At 46.1% G+C, this 25,407-nt stretch overlaps 2 pseudogenes; one reads left to right on the plus strand and one right to left on the minus strand.

Moving 5' to 3' along the window:
- Window positions 1–2,860: 2,860 nt before the first annotated feature.
- Window positions 2,861–3,067, minus strand: LOC142288267 (U2 spliceosomal RNA; annotated as a pseudogene).
- A 12,289-nt stretch (window positions 3,068–15,356) lies between these two features.
- Window positions 15,357–15,562, plus strand: LOC142288269 (U2 spliceosomal RNA; annotated as a pseudogene).
- Window positions 15,563–25,407: the final 9,845 nt, after the last annotated feature.

Raw genomic sequence — 25,407 nt, forward strand, 5'->3', positions numbered from 1 at the left:
GTTATCTTGCAATCCCGAGATAATCGTCTCCATGCTCCAAATCCATTTTAAAGCCATTTTTAAGGCATTTCGCGCATACATGAAATGAACACATTTTTCTCCAAAACTATAACAGATGCAAGCTTGTCCTGTTTGGTGGAGATAATATTTAATAAAATAAGTAGAAATCTACTAAAAGTTTCGTTTTTTTATATTGCCATCCTGAGATAATCGTCTCCATGCTCCAAATCCATTTTAAAGCCATTTCAAAGGCATTTTGCGCATACATGAAATGAACACATTTTTCTCCAAAACTATAACACATGCAAGCTTGTCCTATTTGGTGGAGATGATATTTAATAAAATAAGTAGAAATCCACTAAAAGTTTTGTTTGGTTATCTTGCAATCCCGAGATAATCGTCTCCATGCTCCAAATCCATTTTAAAGCCATTTTTAAGGCATTTCGCGCATACATGAAATGAACACATTTTTCTCCAAAACTATAACAGATGCAAGCTTGTCCTGTTTGGTGGAGATGATATTTAATAAAATAAGTAGAAATCCACTAAAAGTTTTGTTTGGTTATCTTGCAATCCCGAGATAATCGTCTCCATGCTCCAAATCCATTTTAAAGCCATTTTTAAGGCATTTCGCGCATACATGAAATGAACACATTTTTCTCCAAAACTATAACATATGCAGTCTCCGAAGAGTGCTCAAATGACATTGCAACAGCATGGGGAAGACCCCTTGAAGCATTTATCACTCAAAAGTCACAGCTGTGAATAATTTTGTCCGCGTTTTACGCCATTTTTACGGACTCACCAGAAAACCTTCCAAAATGACACCAAAATGATTTTTCATAGCGGAAATGTTAAGGGCACATACCCAATAGTGAGATAGAGCTAATGTATGTTACTTTTTGAGATCAATACATGAAAGATTTTACGTAAAACATTGTGTGGCACTCCGATGTCCCTGAGAAGAGACGTACATAAAGGCTGTTTGGGTGGGAGAAGAGCGGAAGCTGTACCGTTGTAAAATGTTTATGATGCTTTTACATGTTTTACCGTTTTATTCTTTTTCAGTTGTGAAAATAAAACCGGTGATGGACGGGCAGCCCGCGGACGGTCTGCATTTTACTATAGGGGAATGTGGCGCCCTGGACAAGCCAGGTCGTCACAGGTACTACACCAACACACTCTACACTCCGGCTAGGCACACCGAAGCTAAACACAAATCCTAGTTGCCTTCCTCCAGGGGCTGATGTCCACACCAGGGGGTGGGCCAGGCGGTTGATCCCACCCACCGAGGAGTTCACAGTCCTGGAGGCGGGAAAAGGAGTCAGATTAGAGATCAGTTTTGGAGTTAGAGAAGTGAAGAGGAGAGGAGACTGACCGTGTCCGGGTGTGTGGCCCGGGCACTCAGCAAGGTTGGCAGATGGTGGTGACCTTCTGCAGGAGAGGCTGATTGGAGTGAACCGTACGGACCGGGGATGGGCGGTGGCCCGCCGGTACCAGATCGGGGAGTGAAGAGAAGCCAGCACCATCCGGCAGGGCCTACGGACCCCGACCAGGCTAGGAGTCGCCGTAAAACCGGTCAAATCCGTTAGCGACAGGAACCTCCAGGGTTTCCCAGCAGTCAAGACCCGATTGAAGGCAACAGCTCACACCGTAGAGGGAAGCACAGTCACCGCCAAGGCTACAGTTCCCAGGGCCAGAGCCTGCGGGCAAAAGGGGCTCCCTCAGAATCCATCCAAGCTGGGGAGCGGGTTACCGGTGGGAAGCCCGCTAGATTTTGGGGGAATAAAAGGGGTCCAACACCACATCCCCACAGGTGCACACCCACCCATCAAAGAGAGCTATAAGCCAATACCACCTTCACATTGCCAGTGTACCAAGGACATGTTGAGCAACATGAAGGCGGCTGGGGTTATCCGTGACAGTTGTAGCCTTTGGGCAGCTCTGTTGATCCTATTAAAAAAGAAGGACGGCACCACTCCCCGTATTGAGGAATCGCTAGCTGCATTGAGAACTGCAAATTATTTTTCTACCCTTGATCTCACTAGTCACTATTGGCAAGTGTCCGTTGCTGAGGCAGACCGGGAGAAGACCGCCTTCGCCACCCCTATGGGTCTCTGCGAGTTCAAAAGCATGCCCTTCGAGCTGTGCAATGCGCCAGGAACCTTCCAGAGGCTGATGGAATGCTGCTTGGGACAAGATTTTAGGGTGTATAAAAAGGGAGATTAGATCCCGTGATCCCAACGTATTGTTACACCTCTATAAATCACTTGTAAGGCTACATCTGGAATATGGGAACCAGTTTTGGGCTCCACATTTTAAAAAGGACATTCAGAAGTTAGAGTCAGTTCAAAGGTGGGCAACTAGACTACTACAAGGAATGGAAGGCCTCCCATATGATGACAAGTTGAAAAAGTTATTAAGTGATTATTGGCTGCAATGGGGCTTTCTGGCTGGTGCCAGCCTCTCTTCTTAGCACACAGGAACCACAATCCCTACACCATGCTTCAATGGATTCTCTCATCCCAGCCCAGTAAAACTACATATTTTACACAGTCATAAGCAGCCAAAAGGGATCTATTCTATTCAATTGCAAATGATCTAGATAAGACTGAGAATAAGATACTGCACGGGACATAGCAGAGTTGGTCAAGTTGAGTGGAGATGAGTTTGCTATTTGGCACAGCTTTTTGCATCAATAAAGCAAGTAAAAGGTGTGAAAGATAAAAAAAAGGGTGAAAGTGTGAAAAGTGAATTGGCCAAATTGAGGTGCATATAAAGTTTTTGCTTTCTTTCAATTCACTAATGGGGCTCATTTGAATCAGGTGAATTGAGCTCTGCTTTTGGAAACTGGGTTAAGAAGGGGTGCACCGGTCCTGGAGGTACTGCAATACCAGGTCAATGCGTGGAGTGGACAGAGCACGATTTTTTCCATCTCCTTGTTCTAAAAATCCATTTAATATATGGTCCCCAGAGAGGGGACGTATCAGATATTAAACTGATAAGAACAGATTTAATTTTTTTTTTTTTCTGTTTATCAGTAGGACTTCAAAATAACAAAGGTGATCGCCTCCCGTTGCCTGGGAACCGTCCAGGCACGAGAGGGCTATGTGTCACCAGAAGGCGCACACACTTCCTCAAGGCCGGCAGACGTGCAATCCCAGGCACCTTCCAGTACCGACCAAGGTAGCGTCCTCCGAAACTACACTTGATCTTAGCCAAAAGGCCGAGAAGCTATAACCCGAATTGGTTACGGCCTTGAGTGGCACCCTGGCCTATACCGGACACATCTTAGGGAGAGGGAGACAAACCCACGCCTACAGAAGACATTTTGTCACCCAAGCCAACCCTTGAAAAAGCTGTTTTGCAGAGCAAAAACAAGAAGAATGGTGCTTTTTGCAGCCGCCGCCCACTGCAATGAATCTGAATAACTCCTCCTTTTGGACACAAGCACCTCCCCTCCCCCTTGCAGTCTTTCCAATTCATGATACAAAAAGACGGACGGACAGGACAGGACAGGCTGCCTGACTTTCCGTCACTGCCACCCTTTGCCATCCTTGCCCGTAGAAAGCCCTTTCATCATCCCCAAACCCTAATCTTTTCCCTTCCCTTCCCAGATGCGTCTCACTCCCTTTTATTAGGAAGTGAGCGCAGCCTTTTCTCCGTTCTGCACATGCGCGACGTTAAACACAAATGCGCAGGCGTGCGTTCCATTACCCTCACTGCATTCCACTCCCATACAGGAAGTGGGCGCAGCTATTACTACGGTCGCACATAAAAGAACCCACGGCCACCACTGCACATAGCTGACTCCACCACAGGACACCCACTTCTACACCAACGCAGGTAAGACAGGATCGGCACCTCTATGCTCCCGTTACAATCAGGCTCAGTCACCATGTGATAACGCTCTCAACTCTTTAGTTGCAGGCTCCCCTTGCTTCACCTCCACTGGCTGTGCTGCCATTTCCTCTCCCACCTGGAAGGTATACTTTATTCCATTATTTTCCTGTTTCTCTATTCCCCCTTTTCCCATAACCTACTTTTATCTGCATTTGTGGGGTATCTATATGCTATTTACATCATAGTTTTATTCATTAATATGGAAGGGAAGAGTGCCCATGAGAGTGTTGAACTGCGGAGAGCAAGAGATTAAGCTGCTCCGATTTGCCACCATTGATAAGCTGTTCTCAGTAGATACACATGCTATCCAAACAGCAGCATCCACCATTGCTTCAGCCCACCCATTCAGTGACAGCTCACCAAGTCAGCCAGAGGAGTGGTGTAAGGAATTACACGTAGGCACTGACTCCACACCTTCACATCACAAGAAGGGGGTCTACAGGCTAGTGCAAGAATACGAGCAAGTCTTCAGCAAACATCCGCTAGACTTTTGAAGAATAAAAGGGGTCAAACACTACATCCCCACAAGTGCACACCCACCCATCAAAGAGAGATATAAGCCAAAACTACCTGCACATTACCAGTGTACCAAGGACATGTTGAGCAACATGAAGGAGGCTGGGGTTATCCGTGACAGTTGTAGCCTCTGGGCAGCTCCGTTGGTCCTGTTAAAGAAGAAGGACAGCACCACTCCCCTGTATTGAGGAATAGCTAGCTGCATTGAGAACTGCAAATTATTTTTCTACCCTTGATCTCACTAGTCGCTATTGGCAAGTGTCCGTTGCTGAGGCAGACCGGGAGAAGACCGCCTTTGCCACCCTGATGGGTCTCTGCGAGTTCAAAAGCATGCCCTTCGAGCTGTGCAATTTGCCAGGAACCTTCCAGAGGCTGATGGAATGCTGCTTGGGACACCGAAACTTTGAAACGGTACTGCTATACCTTTATGATGTTATTGTTTATTCTAAAGCAAACAAGATTTTAGGGTGTATAAAAAGGGAGATTAGATCCGGTGATCCCAACGTATTGTTACCCCTCTATAAATCACTTGTAAGGCCACATCTGGAATATGGGGTAAAGTCCTGAGCAGGTTGATAACCATTGGTTTGAGCATGGTAGGGTGTAGTGCGCATCTTCCTGCATCGGTAAAAGCTGCAGAAGTCCTTGAAGATTTCCGCTTCAAAGGCTGTGCCTTGATCTGTGAGGACTCTCTCTGAGTAGCCATGAGGTCTGCATAAGTGTGCTTGGAAGACCTTCGCTGCAGTATGGGCCATTAGATCTTTGACTTGTACCACAACCATAAATCTCGAGTAGTTGTCTACCATCGTAAGTGCATACGTGAGCTCGCCTCGATATTCTGCAACAAAACTCCCTTTTTCGATTTCAGTTTCAGCAAACACTCCTCTTCCTGTAGAAAATATTTATCATTACCTAAGACAGTCATTCTAATGCATGACAATATTAAGGCAATTTAGTTAAAACTTGTTTTAACTCACCTTTAAGGGGATTGATGTATTTCATGGTCAATCCAGGTTTGTCAGTGATGGCACTGACATAATGTATGGCGTCTTTTTCGGGCGTTATCCTTTGCCTTTTCATTGTGAAAATCCAGTTGCCTATATCAAAGCAAATTCTACTACTTGTAAAGTATGCAGAAAATGAAATGTAGAACATATAACATCAACTGCTTAGGAACGCATCATAGGTTAGTACTTAAAAGGATATTGTCATGTTCTAGTCATAATGCAAGCTGGACATTTTTCATGTTACCCTGTAATCGCCGGCCTGTTCTAATGCTCACAAGCCAAGATATAGGCTCAGCTGCTAAGGCTTCCCTCTGCCTTCTGAATGAAACTTGAATATGTCTGGGTCACTGTGTATATAGCAGGTGCTCAGAAAAAATAAGAGTCAATTCAATAGAAATAGCTCTGGCACACTATAGTGATCAATAACGTAAGAAAAGAACTCTTGGAATGCTGAAAATTCTTTATTTGTGCAAAAGGATAATTCATCCAACGTTTCGACCTTGTTTTTAGGTCTTTATCAAGGATAAAGTTATCTGTTATCTAAGATCATAAAGGGTTACAAAACCATATAAACACGTAATTAGTACATAGTACAACATAACAGTACAATATATTGCTACTTGAGAGTACAATGGGTCAAATGACCATGATGCACATACAAAAAATTTTTCCAAAGCCATAGTGAAAACATTTGTACTGAGGAAAGAAAATTTCCACATGACCTATCTGGAGAAACATTCTGGATCAAACAACCAAAAATAGTCAAGCAGGTAAATACACACCTATATGGATAACAGGATGATATGTGTTCAATTGTATAGCGTCATTGCCATTAAGGTACAAATGGAAAACTTGCAATCCTATATAGTGAAGGAAATGAACACATATCATATCAAAGAACACAGGAACATGGGTGTGAGAAAAACCTCAATGTTTATACTTTGTTCTTTATAATGGTGTGAACATGTATATGTCTCAGTACCTTATGCACTTGAGAATTCTAGTGAGTAGATCATGAAAGCCTATTTCAGAACTGGAATCGGTAAATAATTGTAGGTGGAATCTAAATGAAAAGATGGTACAAGTGTTATCATGACACGTGGGCTATAACACAATGGACCGTGTGACAAAGAAGAAAGGAGAGAAAGAAGAGGAAGAAAATGCAACTACCTGTAACATTACGTGATAGTCACTGGTAAGTATCACTTGACAATTCAAGTGAAAAAGGATTCCTTTATTAAAGGGTTCTCAGTCGCCTCAGGATCATGAAATACTAGGGTAAATGATATGAGAATGGGTAAGAAGCACCACTAAAGGAAATATGAGATGCAGGACATATATCTATAAACCCCTGAACTACATGATAGAAATAAAAAGAAGAAAAAAGAAAAAAAAGAAGAAAGAAGAAGAACACATAGAATGCGGAAAGAGAATGGGTACAACTACCTGAGTTACTGCAGGGAGGCCCCTGGTTGGTATTGTGAGGGTTAGTGGAATTCCTTCACTGAAGGGTTCTCAGTTGCCTCAGGTTCGTGAAAAATGCTATAGACAAATAATGCCCGGAGAAAAGGGGTTCATATACAGCGAATAATGGTAATACAAGGTACATGTGTCACATGTAATAGTATATATATATATATATTGTACTAAGCTCTACACCAGAAATAGAAAGTAGTCCCTCTGCCTTCTGTCTAGGTGCCCTGAGTTATGTCCTGTAAACTGTCACAGGGACCCAGACACACATGTGTAGTAGGGGAATATCCCTGCTGAGATGCCAGTGCTAGAGCACTCGTTTGCTGTGGAGTTGAACGCTATGTGAGCAGTTCTTACCTTCAATGAGCAGAAGTCTCTTTTTTCAGATTTCAATATCTCTGTGGGTATCTGGCAGAAATATGGAATACTCTTTACTGCTAAGACCCTGTACACCACTCCCACTAAAGGGGGCTTTACACGCTGCGACATCGCTAATGCGGAGTCGTTGGGGTCACGGAATTTGTGACGCACATCCGGCCGCATTAGCGATGTTGCTGCGTGTGACACCGATGAGCGATTTTGCATCGCTGCAAAAACGTGCAAAATCGCTCATCGGTGACATGGGTCTCCATTCTCGATTATCGTTACTGCAGCAGTAACGATGTAGTTCGTCGCTCCTGCGGCAGCACACATCGCTCCGTGTGACACCGCAGAAACGAGGAACCTCTCCTTACCTGCCTCCCAGCCGCTATGAGGAAGGAAGGAGGTGGGCGGGATGTTCCGGCCACTCATCTCCGCCCCTCCGCTGCTATTGGGCGGTCGCTCAGTGACGTCGCTGTGACGCCGCACGGACCGCCCCCTTAGAAAGGAGGCGGTTCGCCGGTCACAGCGACGTCGCCGGGCAGGTAAGTATGTGTGACGGGTCTGGTCGGTGTTGTGCAGCATGGGCAGCGATTTGCCCGTGTCGCGCAACAGATGGGGGCGGGTATCCACACTAGCGATATCGGGACCGATATCGCAGTGTGTAAAGTAGCCTTTAATAAACTGTGTAAAGGATTTTAAGTAAAAATCCACAATAAACCAGCGCTAGATGGGTTTTTATAATTTTATTAATAGACCACAAATAAAAAATTTTTTGCTATCCTTGTTTCAAGACAGAGTATTTGATAATATACAATACACTGATTATTACTAAAACCAAGGACCACATAAAACAAGGACCACATAAAATAAAAAATGAAAGTAATGAGAATAAAATTCTTTTGTATAACCAATTAACTTCGAGGTGATACAATATTCACATTGATTTAGTTTTACCAGTCTAATGTAATGCCCCGGCCGGTGGCATATATTTTGTTTGGTTAATAATTTAGACTTATACAATGAAAGATGTGCTATACCACCCCTTGCTAACTTACAAGTTTTAAGTTGTACAATATAAGTTTGCGACGTTATATTCATATATAGGAAGGCAAACAATATTGGCAATTTAGTGGCACCCACCATACGTAATCTTACAGCACCTAATAAGGGAGGATTATTTGGCCTGAAAGGTTTTTTTCCATGCAAAAGCTGTATAGTATGTAAGAATACAAAAAATATTTCACGGAAATCCTTCTTACAGGGGCAGTCAGAAGTCATGATTAGAGAATTTATTACATGTCAATCAAAGGGAGTAGTATATTGCATTCAATGTCCCTGTCAGAAAAAATACATTGGGAGAACTATTAGACCCCTATGGAAAAGGGTGGGTGAGCACATTAGAAGTGTTAAAAATAAATGTACTAAGCACCCCCTATCCAGACATTATGTGTTAAAACATGGAGGGTCCTTTAAAGGATCCCAAGTATGGGGCGTACAAAAAATAACTAAGGATTGGAGAGGTGGCGATTTCATTAAAAAAATGTCACGAGCAGAAAGCCAATGGATTTTTGAATTGAACACCTTGAAACCATATGGACTCAATAATGATATAAAACTGTTTGCTTTTAATTAATTTATATTTTTATAGGTAGAGGAGTAATAGGTACTGATAATAATACGGAGAGAAGGAAAAAAAAAAAAAAAAAAAAAAGCGATTGTCATGGAGATATATGTGTATATATGCATAATATATATTAAAATTGGTGCTTCACTTGCCCAAGGTTGATGTAGATATAAGGGGCTTTTCATATTATAGCAAATTTATATTACACCTTTATGATGTCCTTTTGTTAAATTTATTGTTGAAAAAAAGCATATGCATATATACACATTGTCTTCCCAGTATATGATGATACAAGCAAGGCTATATATAGGTCTTTTTAGAAAAACCTTTAGAAAAACCTTTGCACATAATTATATTATATGGCTATTATGAACGGTCTTTCACAAATTGATATATGTAGTGGTCATTGAATGTTGGTTGAATTTAAACATTGTTTAATTTTATGCAAATTATAACCAATTAAATATATGCATAAATAGTGCTCTAGGCAACAGCTGAGTTATCCTTGAGGAAGGGGGCCGTTACACGCCCCCGAAACGCGCGTCGGATCAGGACTCTGTTTTTGCCTACCTCACCTGTGCGGTGATAACCTGCCAAGTAATCTCTCCCTCGTGTGGAATCAACCGGCTTCCACTGGACACGGTACGGATTGCCTGCTGGAGAGGTTGAGAGGTTACCGCTGACATTTCCTTTGTCTGCAACCAGGATACATTGGTACCTCCAGCGGTTCTGCATTGCTCGTTTGGAAGCGGATCGGAGCCTTGTGTGGTGCTAACCTGCCAAGCAACTTCCTCCTGTGTGGAATCAGTCAGCTGACACTGGATACGGTCTGGACTGCCCGCTGGAGAGGCTGAGTAGTTACCGCTGATCTTATTGTTGTCCGCAGCCAACATCTTGGTGCTTTCAGTGGCTTCGTACTGCTTGATTTCGAAAGTACATTTGGGAGAATACGGGACCGGCTGGTTTGTGGCCTTGTGAAGTGTTATAAAGGCTCTGTAAAGAGGGATGTCGGTAACCATACATCTCCCCCAGAGCCAGCACTAGTCGCGGCCACTGGCCTCAAAACGTCCGCTCTGGAAGTCTAACAGGTCAATCCTGTACATAGCGGTTCCAGCCTAATCAACGGAGAAATCCGGGGTGTTTTTTGCGGTCAAGTTGTTGTGAGGTTTATTCCCCCAGGCCCTGGGGGCGAATATAACGTCGCAAACTTATATTGTACAACTTAAAACTTGTAAGTTAGCCAGGGGTGGTATAGTACATCTTTCATTGTATAAGTCTAAATTATTAACCAAACAAAATATATGCCACCGGCCGGGGCATTACATTAGACTGGTAAAACTAAATCAATGTGAATATTGTATCACCTCGAAGTTAATTGGTTATACAAAAGAATTTTATTCTCATTACTTTCATTTTTTATTTTATGTGGTCCTTGTTTTATGTGGTCCTTGGTTTTAGTAATAATCAGTGTATTGTATATTATCAAATACTCTGTCTTGAAACAAGGATAGCAAAAAAATTTTTATTTGTGGTCTATTAATAAAATTATAAAAACCCATCTAGCGCTGGTTTATTGTGGATTTTTACTTAAAATCCTTTACACAGTTTATTAAAGGCTACTTTACACACTGCGATATCGGTCCCGATATCGCTAGTGTGGATACCCGCCCCCATCTGTTGCGCGACACGGGCAAATCGCTGCCCATGCTGCACAACACCGACCAGACCCGTCACACATACTTACCTGCCCGGCGACGTCGCTGTGACCGGCGAACCGCCTCCTTTCTAAGGAGGTGGTCCGTGCGGCGTCACAGCGACGTCACTGAGCGACCGCCCAATAGCAGCGGAGGGGCGGAGATGAGTGGCCGGAACATCCCGCCCACCTCCTTCCTTCCTCATAGCGGCTGGGAGGCAGGTAAGGAGAGGTTCCTCGTTTCTGCGGTGTCACACGGAGCGATGTGTGCTGCCGCAGGAGCGACGAACTACATCGTTACTGCTGCAGTAACGATAATCGAGAATGGAGACCCATGTCACCGATGAGCGATTTTGCACGTTTTTGCAGCGATGCAAAATCGCTCATCGGTGTCACACGCAGCAACATCGCTAATGCGGCCGGATGTGCGTCACAAATTCCGTGACCCCAACGACTCCGCATTAGCGATGTCGCAGCGTGTAAAGCCCCCTTTAGTGGGAGTGGTGTACAGGGTCTTAGCAGTAAAGAGTATTCCATATTTCTGCCAGATACCCACAGAGATATTGAAATCTGAAAAAAGAGACTTCTGCTCATTGAAGGTAAGAACTGCTCACATAGCGTTCAACTCCACAGCAAACGAGTGCTCTAGCACTGGCATCTCAGCAGGGATATTCCCCTACTACACATGTGTGTCTGGGTCCCTGTGACAGTTTACAGGACATAACTCAGGGCACCTAGACAGAAGGCAGAGGGACTACTTTCTATTTCTGGTGTAGAGCTTAGTACAATATATATATATATACTATTACATGTGACACATGTACCTTGTATTACCATTATTCGCTGTATATGAACCCCTTTTCTCCGGGCATTATTTGTCTATAGCATTTTTCACGAACCTGAGGCAACTGAGAACCCTTCAGTGAAGGAATTCCACTAACCCTCACAATACCAACCAGGGGCCTCCCTGCAGTAACTCAGGTAGTTGTACCCATTCTCTTTCCGCATTCTATGTGTTCTTCTTCTTTCTTCTTTTTTTTCTTTTTTCTTCTTTTTATTTCTATCATGTAGTTCAGGGGTTTATAGATATATGTCCTGCATCTCATATTTCCTTTAGTGGTGCTTCTTACCCATTCTCATATCATTTACCCTAGTATTTCATGATCCTGAGGCGACTGAGAACCCTTTAATAAAGGAATCCTTTTTCACTTGAATTGTCAAGTGATACTTACCAGTGACTATCACGTAATGTTACAGGTAGTTGCATTTTCTTCCTCTTCTTTCTCTCCTTTCTTCTTTGTCACACGGTCCATTGTGTTATAGCCCACGTGTCATGATAACACTTGTACCATCTTTTCATTTAGATTCCACCTACAATTATTTACCGATTCCAGTTCTGAAATAGGCTTTCATGATCTACTCACTAGAATTCTCAAGTGCATAAGGTACTGAGACATATACATGTTCACACCATTATAAAGAACAAAGTATAAACATTGAGGTTTTTCTCACACCCATGTTCCTGTGTTCTTTGATATGATATGTGTTCATTTCCTTCACTATATAGGATTGCAAGTTTTCCATTTGTACCTTAATGGCAATGACGCTATACAATTGAACACATATCATCCTGTTATCCATATAGGTGTGTATTTACCTGCTTGACTATTTTTGGTTGTTTGATCCAGAATGTTTCTCCAGATAGGTCATGTGGAAATTTTCTTTCCTCAGTACAAATGTTTTCACTATGGCTTTGGAAAAATTTTTTGTATGTGCATCATGGTCATTTGACCCATTGTACTCTCAAGTAGCAATATATTGTACTGTTATGTTGTACTATGTACTAATTACGTGTTTATATGGTTTTGTAACCCTTTATGATCTTAGATAACTTTATCCTTGATAAAGACCTAAAAACAAGGTCGAAACGTTGGATGAATTATCCTTTTGCACAAATAAAGAATTTTCAGCATTCCAAGAGTTCTTTTCTTACGTTATTGATCACTATAGTGTGCCAGAGCTATTTCTATTGAATTGACTCTTATTTTTTCTGAGCACCTGCTATATACACAGTGACCCAGACATATTCAAGTTTCATTCAGAAGGCAGAGGGAAGCCTTAGCAGCTGAGCCTATATCTTGGCTTGTGAGCATTAGAACAGGCCGGCGATTACAGGGTAACATGAAAAATGTCCAGCTTGCATTATGACTAGAACATGACAATATCCTTTTAAGTACTAACCTATGATGCGTTCCTAAGCAGTTGATGTTATATGTTCTACATTTCATTTTCTGCATACTTTACAAGTAGTAGAATTTGCTTTGATATAGGCAACTGGATTTTCACAATGAAAAGGCAAAGGATAACGCCCGAAAAAGACGCCATACATTATGTCAGTGCCATCACTGACAAACCTGGATTGACCATGAAATACATCAATCCCCTTAAAGGTGAGTTAAAACAAGTTTTAACTAAATTGCCTTAATATTGTCATGCATTAGAATGACTGTCTTAGGTAATGATAAATATTTTCTACAGGAAGAGGAGTGTTTGCTGAAACTGAAATCGAAAAAGGGAGTTTTGTTGCAGAATATCGAGGCGAGCTCACGTATGCACTTACGATGGTAGACAACTACTCGAGATTTATGGTTGTGGTACAAGTCAAAGATCTAATGGCCCATACTGCAGCGAAGGTCTTCCAAGCACACTTATGCAGACCTCATGGCTACTCAGAGAGAGTCCTCACAGATCAAGGCACAGCCTTTGAAGCGGAAATCTTCAAGGACTTCTGCAGCTTTTACCGATGCAGGAAGATGCGCACTACACCCTACCATGCTCAAACCAATGGTTATCAACCTGCTCAGGACTTTACCCCATATTCCAGATGTGGCCTTACAAGTGATTTATAGAGGGGTAACAATACGTTGGGATCACCGGATCTAATCTCCCTTTTTATACACCCTAAAATCTTGTTTGCTTTAGAATAAACAATAACATCATAAAGGTATAGCAGTACCGTTTCAAAGTTTCGGTGTCCCAAGCAGCATTCCATCAGCCTCTGGAAGGTTCCTGGCAAATTGCACAGCTCGAAGGGCATGCTTTTGAACTCGCAGAGACCCATCGGGGTGGCAAAGGCGGTCTTCTCCCGGTCTGCCTCAGCAACGGACACTTGCCAATAGCGACTAGTGAGATCAAGGGTAGAAAAATAATTTGCAGTTCTCAATGCAGCTAGCTATTCCTCAATACAGGGGAGTGGTGCTGTCCTTCTTCTTTAACAGGACCAACGGAGCTGCCCAGAGGCTACAACTGTCACGGATAACCCCAGCCTCCTTCATGTTGCTCAACATGTCCTTGGTACACTGGTAATGTGCAGGTAGTTTTGGCTTATATCTCTCTTTGATGGGTGGGTGTGCACTTGTGGGGATGTAGTGTTTGACCCCTTTTATTCTTCAAAAGTCTAGCGGATGTTTGCTGAAGACTTGCTCGTATTCTTGCACTAGCCTGTAGACCCCCTTCTTGTGATGTGAAGGTGTGGAGTCAGTGCCTACGTGTAATTCCTTACACCACTCCTCTGGCTGACTTGGTGAGCTGTCACTGAATGGGTGGGCTGAAGCAATGGTGGATGCTGCTGTTTGGATAGCATGTGTATCTACTGAGAACAGCTTATCAATGGTGGCAAATCGGAGCAGCTTAATCTCTTGCTCTCCGCAGTTCAACACTCTCATGGGCACTCTTCCCTTCCATATTAATGAATAAAACTATGATGTAAATAGCATATAGATACCCCACAAATGCAGATAAAAGTAGGTTATGGGAAACGGGGGAAGAGAGAAACAGGAAAATAGTGGAATAAAGTATACCTTCCAGGTGGGAGAGGAAATGGCAGCACAGCCAGTGGAGGTGAAGCAAGGGGAGCCTGCAACTAAAGAGTTGAGAGCGTTATCACATGGTGACTGAGCCTGATTGTAACGGGAGCATAGAGGTGCCGATCCTGTCTTACCTGCGTTGGTGTAGAAGTGGGTGTCCTGTGGTGGAGTCAGCTATGTGCAGTGGTGGCCGTGGGTTCTTTTATGTGCGACCGTAGTAATAGCTGCGCCCACTTCCTGTATGGGAGTGGAATGCAGTGAGGGTAATGGAACGCACGCCTGCGCATTTGTGTTTAACGTCGCGCATGTGCAGAACGGAGAAAAGGCTGCGCTCACTTCCTAATGAAAGGGAGTGAGACGCATCTGGGAAGGGAAGGGAAAAGATTAGGGTTTGGGGATGATGAAAGGGCTTTCTACGGGCAAGGATGGCAAAGGGTGGCAGTGACGGAAAGTCAGGCAGCCTGTCCTGTCCTGTCCTGTCCGTCCGTCTTTTTGTATCATGAATTGGAAAGACTGCAAGGGGGAGGGGAGGTGCTTGTGTCCAAAAGGAGGAGTTATTCAGATTCATTGCAGTGGGTGCAAAAAGCACCATTCTTCTTGTTTTTGCTCTGCAAAACAGCCTTTTCAAGGGTTGGCTTGGGTGACAAAATGTCTTCTGTAGGCGTGGGTTTGTCTCCCTCTCCCTAAGATGTGTCCGGTATAGGCCAGGGTGCCACTCAAGGCCGTAACCAATTCGGGTTATAGCTTCTCGGCCTTTTGGCTAAGATCAAGTGTAGTTTCGGAGGACGCTACCTTGGTCGGTACTGGAAGGTGCCTGGGATTGCACGTCTGCCGGCCTTGAGGAAGTGTGTGCGCCTTCTGGTGACACATAGCCCTCTTGTGCCTGGACGGTTCCCAGGCAACGGGAGGCGATCACCTTTGTTATTTTGAAGTCCTACTGATAAACAGAAAAAAAAAAAATTAAATCTGTTCTTATCAGTTTAATATCTGATACGTCCCCTCTCTGGGGACCATATATTAAATGGATTTTTAGAACAAGGAGATGGAAAAAATCTTGCTCTGTCCACTGCACGCATTGACCTGGTATTGCAGTACCTCCAGGACCGGTGCACCCCTTCTTAACCCAGTTTCCAAAAGCAGAACTCAATTCACCTGATTCAAATGAGCCCCATTAGTGAATTGAAAGAAAGCAAAAACTTTATATGCACCTCAATTTGGCCAATTCACTTTTCACACTTTCACCCTTTTTTTTATCTTTCACACCTTTTACTTGCTTTATTGATGCAAAAAGCTGTGCCAAATAGCAAACTCATCTCCACTCAACTTGACCAACTCTGCTATGTCCCGTGCAGTATCTTATTCTCAGTCTTATCTAGATCATTTGCAATTGAATAGAATAGATCCCTTTTGGCTGCTTATGACTGTGTAAAATATGTAGTTTTACTGGGCTGGGATGAGAGAATCCATTGAAGCATGGTGTAGGGATTGTGGTTCCTGTGTGCTAAGAAGAGAGGCTGGCACCAGCCAGAAAGCCCCATTGCAGCCAATAATCACTTAATAACTTTTTCAACTTGTCATCATATGGGAGGCCTTCCATTCCTTGTAGTAGTCCAGTTGCCCACCTTTGAACTGACTCTAACTTCTGAATGTCCTTATTAAAATGTGGAGCCCAAAACTGGTTCCCATATTCCAGATGTAGCCTTACAAGTGATTTATAGAGGTGTAACAATACGTTGGGATCACGGGATCTAATCTCCCTTTTTATACACCCTAAAATCTTGTCCCAAGCAGCATTCCATCAGCCTCTGGAAGGTTCCTGGCGCATTGCACAGCTCGAAGGGCATGCTTTTGAACTCGCAGAGACCCATAGGGGTGGCGAAGGCGGTCTTCTCCCGGTCTGCCTCAGCAACGGACACTTGCCAATAGGGACTAGTGAGATCAAGGGTAGAAAAATAATTTGCAGTTCTCAATGCAGCTAGCGATTCCTCAATACGGGGAGTGGTGCCGTCCTTCTTTTTTAACAGGATCAACAGAGCTGCCCAAAGGCTACAACTGTCACGGATAACCCCAGCCGCCTTCATGTTGCTCAACATGTCCTTGGTACACTGGCAATGTGAAGGTGGTATTGGCTTATAGCTCTCTTTGATGGGTGGGTGTGCACCTGTGGGGATGTGGTGTTGGACCCCTTTTATTCCCCCAAAATCTAGCGGGCTTCCCACCGGTAACCCGCTCCCCAGCTTGGATGGATGCTAAGGGAGCCCCTTTTGCCCGCAGGCTCTGGCCCTGGGAACTGTAGCCTTGGCGGTGACTGTGCTTCCCTCTACGGTGTGAGCTGTTGCCTTCAATCGGGTCTTGACTGCTGGGAAACCCTGGAGGTTCCTGTCGCTAACGGATTTGACCGGTTTTACGGCGACTCCTAGCCTGGTCGGGGTCCGTAGGCCCTGCCGGATGGTGCTGGCTTCTCTTCACTCCCCGATCTGGTACCGGCGGGCCACCGCCCATCCCCGGTCCGTACGGTTCACTCCAATCAGCCTCTCCTGCAGAAGGTCACCACCGTCTGCCAACCTTGCTGAGTGCCCGGGCCACACACCCGGACACGGTCAGTCTCCTCTCCTCTTCACTTCTCTAACTCCAAAACTGATCTCTAATCTGACTCCTTTTCCCGCCTCCAGGACTGTGAACTCCTCGGTGGGTGGGATCAACCGCCTGGCCCACCCCCTGGTGTGGACATCAGCCCCTGGAGGAAGGCAACTAGGATTTGTGTTTAGCTTCGGTGTGCCTAGCCGGAGTGTAGAGTGTGTTGGTGTAGTACCTGTGACGACCTGGCTTGTCCAGGGCGCCACATTCCCCTATAGTAAAATGCAGACCGTCCGCGGGCTGCCCGTCCATCACCGGTTTTATTTTCACAACTGAAAAAGAATAAAACGGTAAAACATGTAAAAGCATCATAAACATTTTACAACGGTACAGCTTCCGCTCTTCTCCCACCCAAACAACCTGGCCCTGATGCTGCCCCTAAGAAGCGGGCAGCACCCCTTGACCCCAGTCCAGCACCAAGTTGCCCGAGCGGGTTCTGTCTCTTTCAGGGGGCCCACGTCCAAGGGGACCCCTGAACCCCCGGAGGATCGCCACCGGTTACGGTAGTGGCGGGCCTAGGCCATCCCTTTCCTCCAGGCCCATCCTCCCAAATCAGCCTCTCCGGAGGCGGTAACGGTGTCAAGCCAACAAACATTTTTATTTACATTGCACTAAGTTTGTGGTTGCCCTGCAAGTTCTCGGGCTTGTCCGTAAGCAGTTCCTTACGCAATGGTTGCACAGTCCCTACGGGGACAACAGTTGCCGGCAACGGCCGGTTTAATCACGGTTCAATCAGGTAAACTTCTTTGGTTGATCATCTTTACTTATCATTTAAAACTTTCAAACTGGTACACTCAACACATAAAGCCCCCCCTTTTAAAGAGTAGTTTCCCTGTACCTAAGTGGGGGTCTACCTAGGTTGGGGCGAGTGGACCTTCGGGGTCCGGTGTCAGTGGTGACAGGCAGTGGGGCAGAGGGAACAGTCAGTTCCTCCTCCCTGCTATCATGTGGGGCAGGCGGAGGCGTAGGGGAGCTGGGTACAGGTACATCCCTGGGCACTGGCTCGCGGTTAACCGTTTCCATCATTTCTTCATCCACGGGTTGTGGGAACAGTATCACTGGAAGGATCACCGCACCGTTCTGTGTAGGCCAGTCTGCTGGAAAATCACCCATCATGGTGTGGATTACCTCTTTTTCCTTCTCCACTGGACTGGGAACTGGAGCCTCATCCGCTACTCTCAATGCTGGTGGGCACTTCTTCAGGTGGTCTCGGGAAACCGTGGCCAAAGTCCCCCCCTGGTCACGGCTGATCTGGTAGGCCTTCCCATTCTCCCATCCTGTGGGCTGGACTACATACGGGGTTTTTTCCCATTGATCATCCAGCTTGTGGGCCCTTCTTTTCCGCTTCAGCACTACATCCCCAGGTTGGAAGGAACCGGCAGGCGCCTTCTTGTTGAAGCACTGCTCCTGTTGTCCCCGACTCCGGCACAAGTTCTTTTCAACATACTCCTGGACCTGTCGGTACTGTGTCCTCCGCCGAGTGTCCCATTCAGCTGTCGACAGGAGTGCTTCTGAAGCTTCCAAGCCCATTTCCAGATCCACTGGTAGCCGGCCGGGACGAGCTCTCATCAGGTATGCTGGAGTGCATTTCGTAGAGCTGGAAGGGATGTTGTTGTACATATCGACCAGGTCAGGTAGCTTCTCCAGCCACAGGTTCCGCTCTTCCAGTGGTAACGTCTTGAGGAGGCCCAGGACCAAGTGGTTCATCTTTTCACAAATGCCATTGGTTTGGGCGTGGTAAGGCGTGGTCCGGATTTTCTTGCAGCCGTACAACTGGCAGAATTCCTGGAATACCTCTGCTTCAAAGGCCGGACCCTGGTCGGTAAGCACCCTCTCCGGGTACCAATGCGGTCAACAGAAATAAGCCTGGAAAGCCTTAGCAGCGGTGCGGCCGGTTAAGTCCTTAACTGGGACAACCACCAGGAACCTCGAGTAGTGGTCTACGATGGTCAGAGCGTAGGTGTACCCACTTCGGCTGGGGGTGAGCTTTACATGGTCAAGGGCAACCAGCTCCAGCGGTTGGTGTGTAATGATCGGGTGTAGGGGTGCCTTCTGGCTGGCCTCGTCCTTCCTTCTCAATGCGCAAGGGCCACATTCTCGGCACCAGGCCTCCACAGATTCCCGCATTCCACTCCAATAGAACCGCTCTCTTAACAACATCTCTAGCTTCTTCCACCCGAAGTGCACTGCACCATCATGGTATGCTTGCAGGACGGTGGGCACGTTAGCCTGGGGAATCACCAGCTGGCGGATCTTCTCGTGAGTCTTTGGATTAATCAGCTCGCGATACAACTTCCCCTGGTGTAGGTATAGCCGGGTCCGTTCTTGCCACAGACGTGGGCTTCGGCAGGGGCAGCAGGGTCTATCCCAGCAGAACCCTGTTCCACTAGAGTCTTGACCAGGCGGACAGCAGGTGCCTGGTCCTGAGCTTCCTGCCAGTCCTGTCGGGGCAGCGGATCCAGGTTCACCCGTTGTTGGTAGACATGCACCTTCTCAGTGAATGGCCGGTGAAATGCAGGCAACTCGATCTCTTCGAGGTCATCATCCTCTGGCCCCTCTTCCGACAGGTGGGGCATCCGGGAGAGTGCATTGGCATTGACGTTGGTACGGCCGGCCCGGTACTTGATGGTGAAATCGTAGTTGGCTAACCTGGTCACCCACCGCTGCTCCAACGCGCCCAGCTTGGCCGTATCTAGATGGGTCAGCAGGTTATTGTCTGTGTACGCGGTGAACTTGGCTGCTGCCAGGTAATGGCGGAACCGCTCGGTGATAGCCCACACCAGTGCCAAGAGCTCAAGCTTGAAGGAGATGTAGTTCTCAGGGTTCCTCTCAGTCGGTCGGAGTTTTCGGCTAGCATAAGCTATTACCTTTTCCCTTCTGTCTTGGACCTGGGATAGAACAGCCCCCAAGCCCACATTGCTGGCGTCGGTGTAGAGGATGAATGGGCGGCTGTAGTCAGGGTACGCTAGGATTTCCTCTCCGGTCAGGGCTGTTCTCAGCTGGCGGAAGGATTCCTCATGCTTTTCTTCCCACACCAATGGGGCTACTAGGGATCTACCACCCTTGGTCTGTCCTACGAGGAGGTCTTGCATGGGGGCAGCCATCTTTGTGTACCCCTTAATGAAGCGACGGTAATATCCCACCAGGCCCAGAAACTGCCTCACTTCCCTCACTGTGGTCGGTCTCGGCCAGTCTTGGATGGCGGTGATCTTCTCGGGGTTGGGGGCGACACCTTCCGCACCAACCACATGTCCTAGGTACTGCACTCTGGGTTTCAGCAGATGACACTTTGAGGGCTTCAACTTCATCCCATACTTGGCAAGGGACGCGAACACCTCGGCTAGGTACTCCAGGTGGGCTTCATACGTCTGTGAGTACACAATCACATCATCCAAGTACAGCAAAACGGTCCCATAGGCAGTCTTCTCTCGGTCTTCCGGTGCCACGGCCACCTGCCAGTACCCGCTGGTGAGGTCAAGGGTGGAGAAGTAGTTAGCGGTTCTCAGCGAGGCCAGGGACTCTTTGATGCGGGGCAGAGGGTAAGCATCCTTATGCGTTATCTGGTTAATCTTCCGGTAATCCACACACATCCGCATGGTGCCATCCTTCTTCTTAACCAGCACCAACGGAGCGGCCCAGGGACTACAGCTGTCCCTAATAACCCCTGCCTCCTTCATGTTCCTCAACATGTCTTTGGCGCATTGGTAGTGCGCAGGGGGAATAGGCCTGTATCTCTCTTTAATAGGGGAGTGTGTACCGGTAGGGATGTGGTGTTGAACCCCTTTAATCTGCCCAAAATCTAGAGGGTGCTTGCTAAAAACCCGCTCATACTCCTGTACCACCCGGTATACCCCTTCCTTGTGGTGTATGGGGGTATCATCAGTGCCGACATGTAGCTCTCGATACCACTCGCCTAACTCCCCCAGGGATGAGTGGGAACCGGCAGCAGGCGGTGTGACCGGGGGAACGGCTTCATGGATCGTGTGGGGATCTAGAGTGAGCAATTTGGCAAGGGTAGCGTACCGGGTGGTGCATGAATGCACACATATTGGTTTTATAATCTTATTGTATTACTTTATATTCTTATTTCACTTGTGCATATCTCCACCATAATCCTGGCTAAGAAATATAGCTTTTTTTGGGGTACACAGGTAGTAAGGTCTTCTTTCTATTTCTTTAGGGGTGATATAGCCTGGTGGAACTCTAGACCTCTAACATTATATATGCACCCTTTTTCTTTATGGTTCTTGGACACCTTATAACATTCTTCCATACATATATATCTTTCTCATAAATTATAAATAATTAGGCATTTTTATATATTTTATTTACATTTTCATAAATAACTTTTTACAAAGCATGGGGGACATTCTCACATACATATAATTTTCATGTACGCATTCTGAAAATTTACGCATAAACCGTACACACTCCTTTTTGTAACAATTTCTATAACTCATTCGCTGAACTCTCATCCCGGATATTCATTCTTACACCGAATTTCCTGTTATAACACAACATTCATGATTTTTATTCAATTTATTTTTATTTTTTAGGTTTATTAGTAGTGATGAGCGAGTACTAAAAAGCTCGGGTGCTCGAAGCTCGGGCCGAGCCTCCCAAGATACTCGTGTACTCGGCCCGAGCACCGAGCCCAATGTTATCCTATGGGAGACCCGAGTATTTTTGTGAAATGACCACCGGCAGCATGTAGAAACCCTAAAAATGGCACAAAAGTCTCCGAAGAGTGCTCAAATGACATGGCAACAGCATGGGGAAGACCCCTTGAAGCATTTATCACTCAAAAGTCACAGCTGTGAATAATTTTGTCCGCGTTTTACGCCATTTTTACGGACTCACCAGAAAACCTTCCAAAATGACACCAAAATGATTTTTCATAGCGGAAATGTTAAGGGCACATACCCAATAGTGAGATAGAGCTAATGTATGTTACTTTTTGAGATCAATACATGAAAGATTTTACGTAAAACATTGTGTGGCACTCCGATGTCCCTGAGAAGAGACGTACATAAAGGCCTCTGAGTCTAATGTGCCCATTTTGAGGAACTGAGTCTTTGTAGTATTTTCCTTTGCCAGGGCAGTCCAAAATTGTGAGGTTCACCAATGCCCCTGCATACAGACGTGCATGAAGGCCTGTAAACCTGAAGTGCCCATTGTAAGGAAGTGGGTCTATTGTAGTATAGCCCTTAGGCAGGGCAGCCAAAAATTGGGAGGCTCCACGTTGTCCCTGGATAGAGACGTGCATGAGGGCCTCAAAACATTAAGTGTCCAGTGTCAGGAAGTGGGTGTATTATAGTATAGCCCTTAGGCAGGGCAGCCAAAAATTGGGAGGCTCCACGTTGTCCCTGGATAGAGACGTGCATGAGGGCCTGTAAACCTGAAGTGCCCATTGGAAGGAAGTGGGTCTTTTGTAGTATAGCCCTTTGGCAGGGCAGCCAAAAATTGGGAGGCTCCACGTTGTCCCTGGATAGAGACGTGCATGAGGGCCTGTAAACCTGAAGTGCCCATTGGAAGGAAGTGGGTCTTTTGTAGTATAGCCCTTTGGCAGGGCAGCCAAAAATTGGGAGGCTCCACGTTGTCCCTGGATAGAGACATGCATGAGGGCCTCAAAACATTAAGTGTCCATTGTCAGGAAGTGGGTGTATTATAGTATAGCCCTTAGGCAGGGCAGCCAAAAATTGGGAGGCTCCACGTTGTCCCTGGATAGAGACGTGCATGAGGGCCTGTAAACCTGAAGTGCCCATTGGAAGGAAGTGGGTCTTTTGTAGTATAGCCCTTTGGCAGGGCAGCCAAAAATTGGGAGGCTCCACGTTGTCCCTGGATAGAGACGTGCATGAGGGCCTGTAAACCTGAAGTGCCCATGGGAAGGAAGTGGGTCTTTTGTAGTATAGCCCTTTGGCAGGGCAGCCAAAAATTGGGAGGCTCCACGTTGTCCCTGGATAGAGACGTGCATGAGGGCCTCAAAACATTAAGTGTCCATTGTCAGGAAGTGGGTGTATTATAGTATAGCCCTTAGGCAGTGCAGCCAAAAATTGGGAGGCTCCACGTTGTCCCTGGATAGAGACGTGCATGAGGGCCTCAAAACATTAAGTGTCCATTGTCAGGAAGTGGGTCATTTGTAGTATAGCCCTTTGGCAGGGCAGCCAAAAATTGGGAGGCTCCACGTTGTCCCTGGATAGAGACGTGCATGAGGGCCTCAAAACATTAAGTGTCCATTGTCAGGAAGTGGGTGTATTATAGTATAGCCCTTAGGCAGGGCAGCCAAAAATTGGGAGGCCCCACGTTGTCCCTGGATAGAGACGTGCATGAGGGCCTCAAAACATTAAGTGTCCATTGTCAGGAAGTGGGTCTTTTGTAGTATAGCCCTTTGGCAGGGCAGCCAAAAATTGGGAGGCTCCACGTTGTCCCTGGATAGAGACGTGCATGAGGGCCTCAAAACATTAAGTGTCCATTGTCAGGAAGTGGGTGTATTATAGTATAGCCCTTTGGCAGGGCAGCCAAAAATTGGGAGGCTCCACGTTGTCCCTGCATAGAGACGTGCATGAGGGCCTCAAAACATTGTTCCCATTGCAAAGGAGCGGGTCTCCTGTCGTTGTAACGTGGAGCCTCCCAATTTTTGGCTGCCCTGCCAAAGGGCTATACTACAAAAGACCCACTTCCTGACAATGGACACTTAATGTTTTGAGGCCCTCATGCACGTCTCTATCCAGGGACAACGTGGAGCCTCCCAATTTTTGGCTGCCCTGCCTAAGGGCTATACTATAATACACCCACTTCCTGACAATGGACACTTAATGTTTTGAGGCCCTCATGCACGTCTCTATCCAGGGACAACGTGGAGCCTCCCAATTTTTGGCTGCCCTGCCAAAGGGCTATACTATAATACACCCACTTCCTGACAATGGACACTTAATGTTTTGAGGCCCTCATGCACGTCTCTATCCAGGGACAACGTGGAGCCTCCCAATTTTTGGCTGCCCTGCCAAAGGGCTATACTACAAAAGACCCACTTCCTTCCAATGGGCACTTCAGGTTTACAGGCCCTCATGCACGTCTCTATCCAGGGACAACGTGGAGCCTCCCAATTTTTGGCTGCCCTGCCTAAGGGCTATACTATAATACACCCACTTCCTGACAATGGACACTTAATGTTTTGAGGCCCTCATGCATGTCTCTATCCAGGGACAACGTGGAGCCTCCCAATTATTGGCTGCCCTGCCAAAGGGCTATACTACAAAAGACCCACTTCCTTCCAATGGGCACTTCAGGTTTACAGGCCCTCATGCACGTCTCTATCCAGGGACAACGTGGAGCCTCCCAATTTTTGGCTGCCCTGCCAAAGGGCTATGCTACAAAAGACCCACTTCCTTCCAATGGGCACTTCAGGTTTACAGGCCCTCATGCACATCTCTATCCAGGGACAACGTGGAGCCTCCCAATTTTTGGCTGCCCTGCCTAAGGGCTATACTATAATACACCCACTTCCTGACACTGGACACTTAATGTTTTGAGGCCCTCATGCACGTCTCTATCCAGGGACAACGTGGAGCCTCCCAATTTTTGGCTGCCCTGCCTAAGGGTTATACTACAATAGACCCACTTCCTTACAATGGGCACTTCAGGTTTACAGGCCATCATGCACGTCTGTATGCAGGGGCATTGGTGAACCTCACAATTTTGGACTGCCCTGGCAAAGGAAAATACTACAAAGACTCAGTTCCTCAAAATGGGCACATTAGACTCAGAGGCCTTTATGTACGTCTCTTCTCAGGGACATCGGAGTGCCACACAATGTTTTACGTAAAATCTTTCATGTATTGATCTCAAAAAGTAACATACATTAGCTTTATCTCACTATTGGGTATGTGCCCTTAACATTTCCGCTATGAAAAATCATTTTGGTGTCATTTTGGAAGGTTTTCTGGTGAGTCCGTAAAAATGGCGTAAAACGCGGACAAAATTATTCACAGCTGTGACTTTTGAGTGATAAATGCTTCAAGGGGTCTTCCCCATGCTGTTGCCATGTCATTTGAGCACTCTTCGGAGACTTTTGTGCCATTTTTAGGGTTTCTACATGCTGCCGGTGGTCATTTCACAAAAATACTCGGGTCTCCCATAGGATAACATTGGGCTCGGTGCTCGGGCCGAGTACACGAGTATCTTGGGAGGCTCGGCCCGAGCTTCGAGCACCCGAGCTTTTTAGTACTCGCTCATCACTACTAATAAACCTAAAAAATAAAAATAAATTGAATAAAAATCATGAATGTTGTGTTATAACAGGAAATTCGGTGTAAGAATGAATAT

Source organism: Anomaloglossus baeobatrachus, unplaced genomic scaffold (genome assembly GCF_048569485.1).
Source record: "Anomaloglossus baeobatrachus isolate aAnoBae1 unplaced genomic scaffold, aAnoBae1.hap1 Scaffold_81, whole genome shotgun sequence".
NCBI lineage: Eukaryota > Metazoa > Chordata > Amphibia > Anura > Aromobatidae > Anomaloglossus > Anomaloglossus baeobatrachus.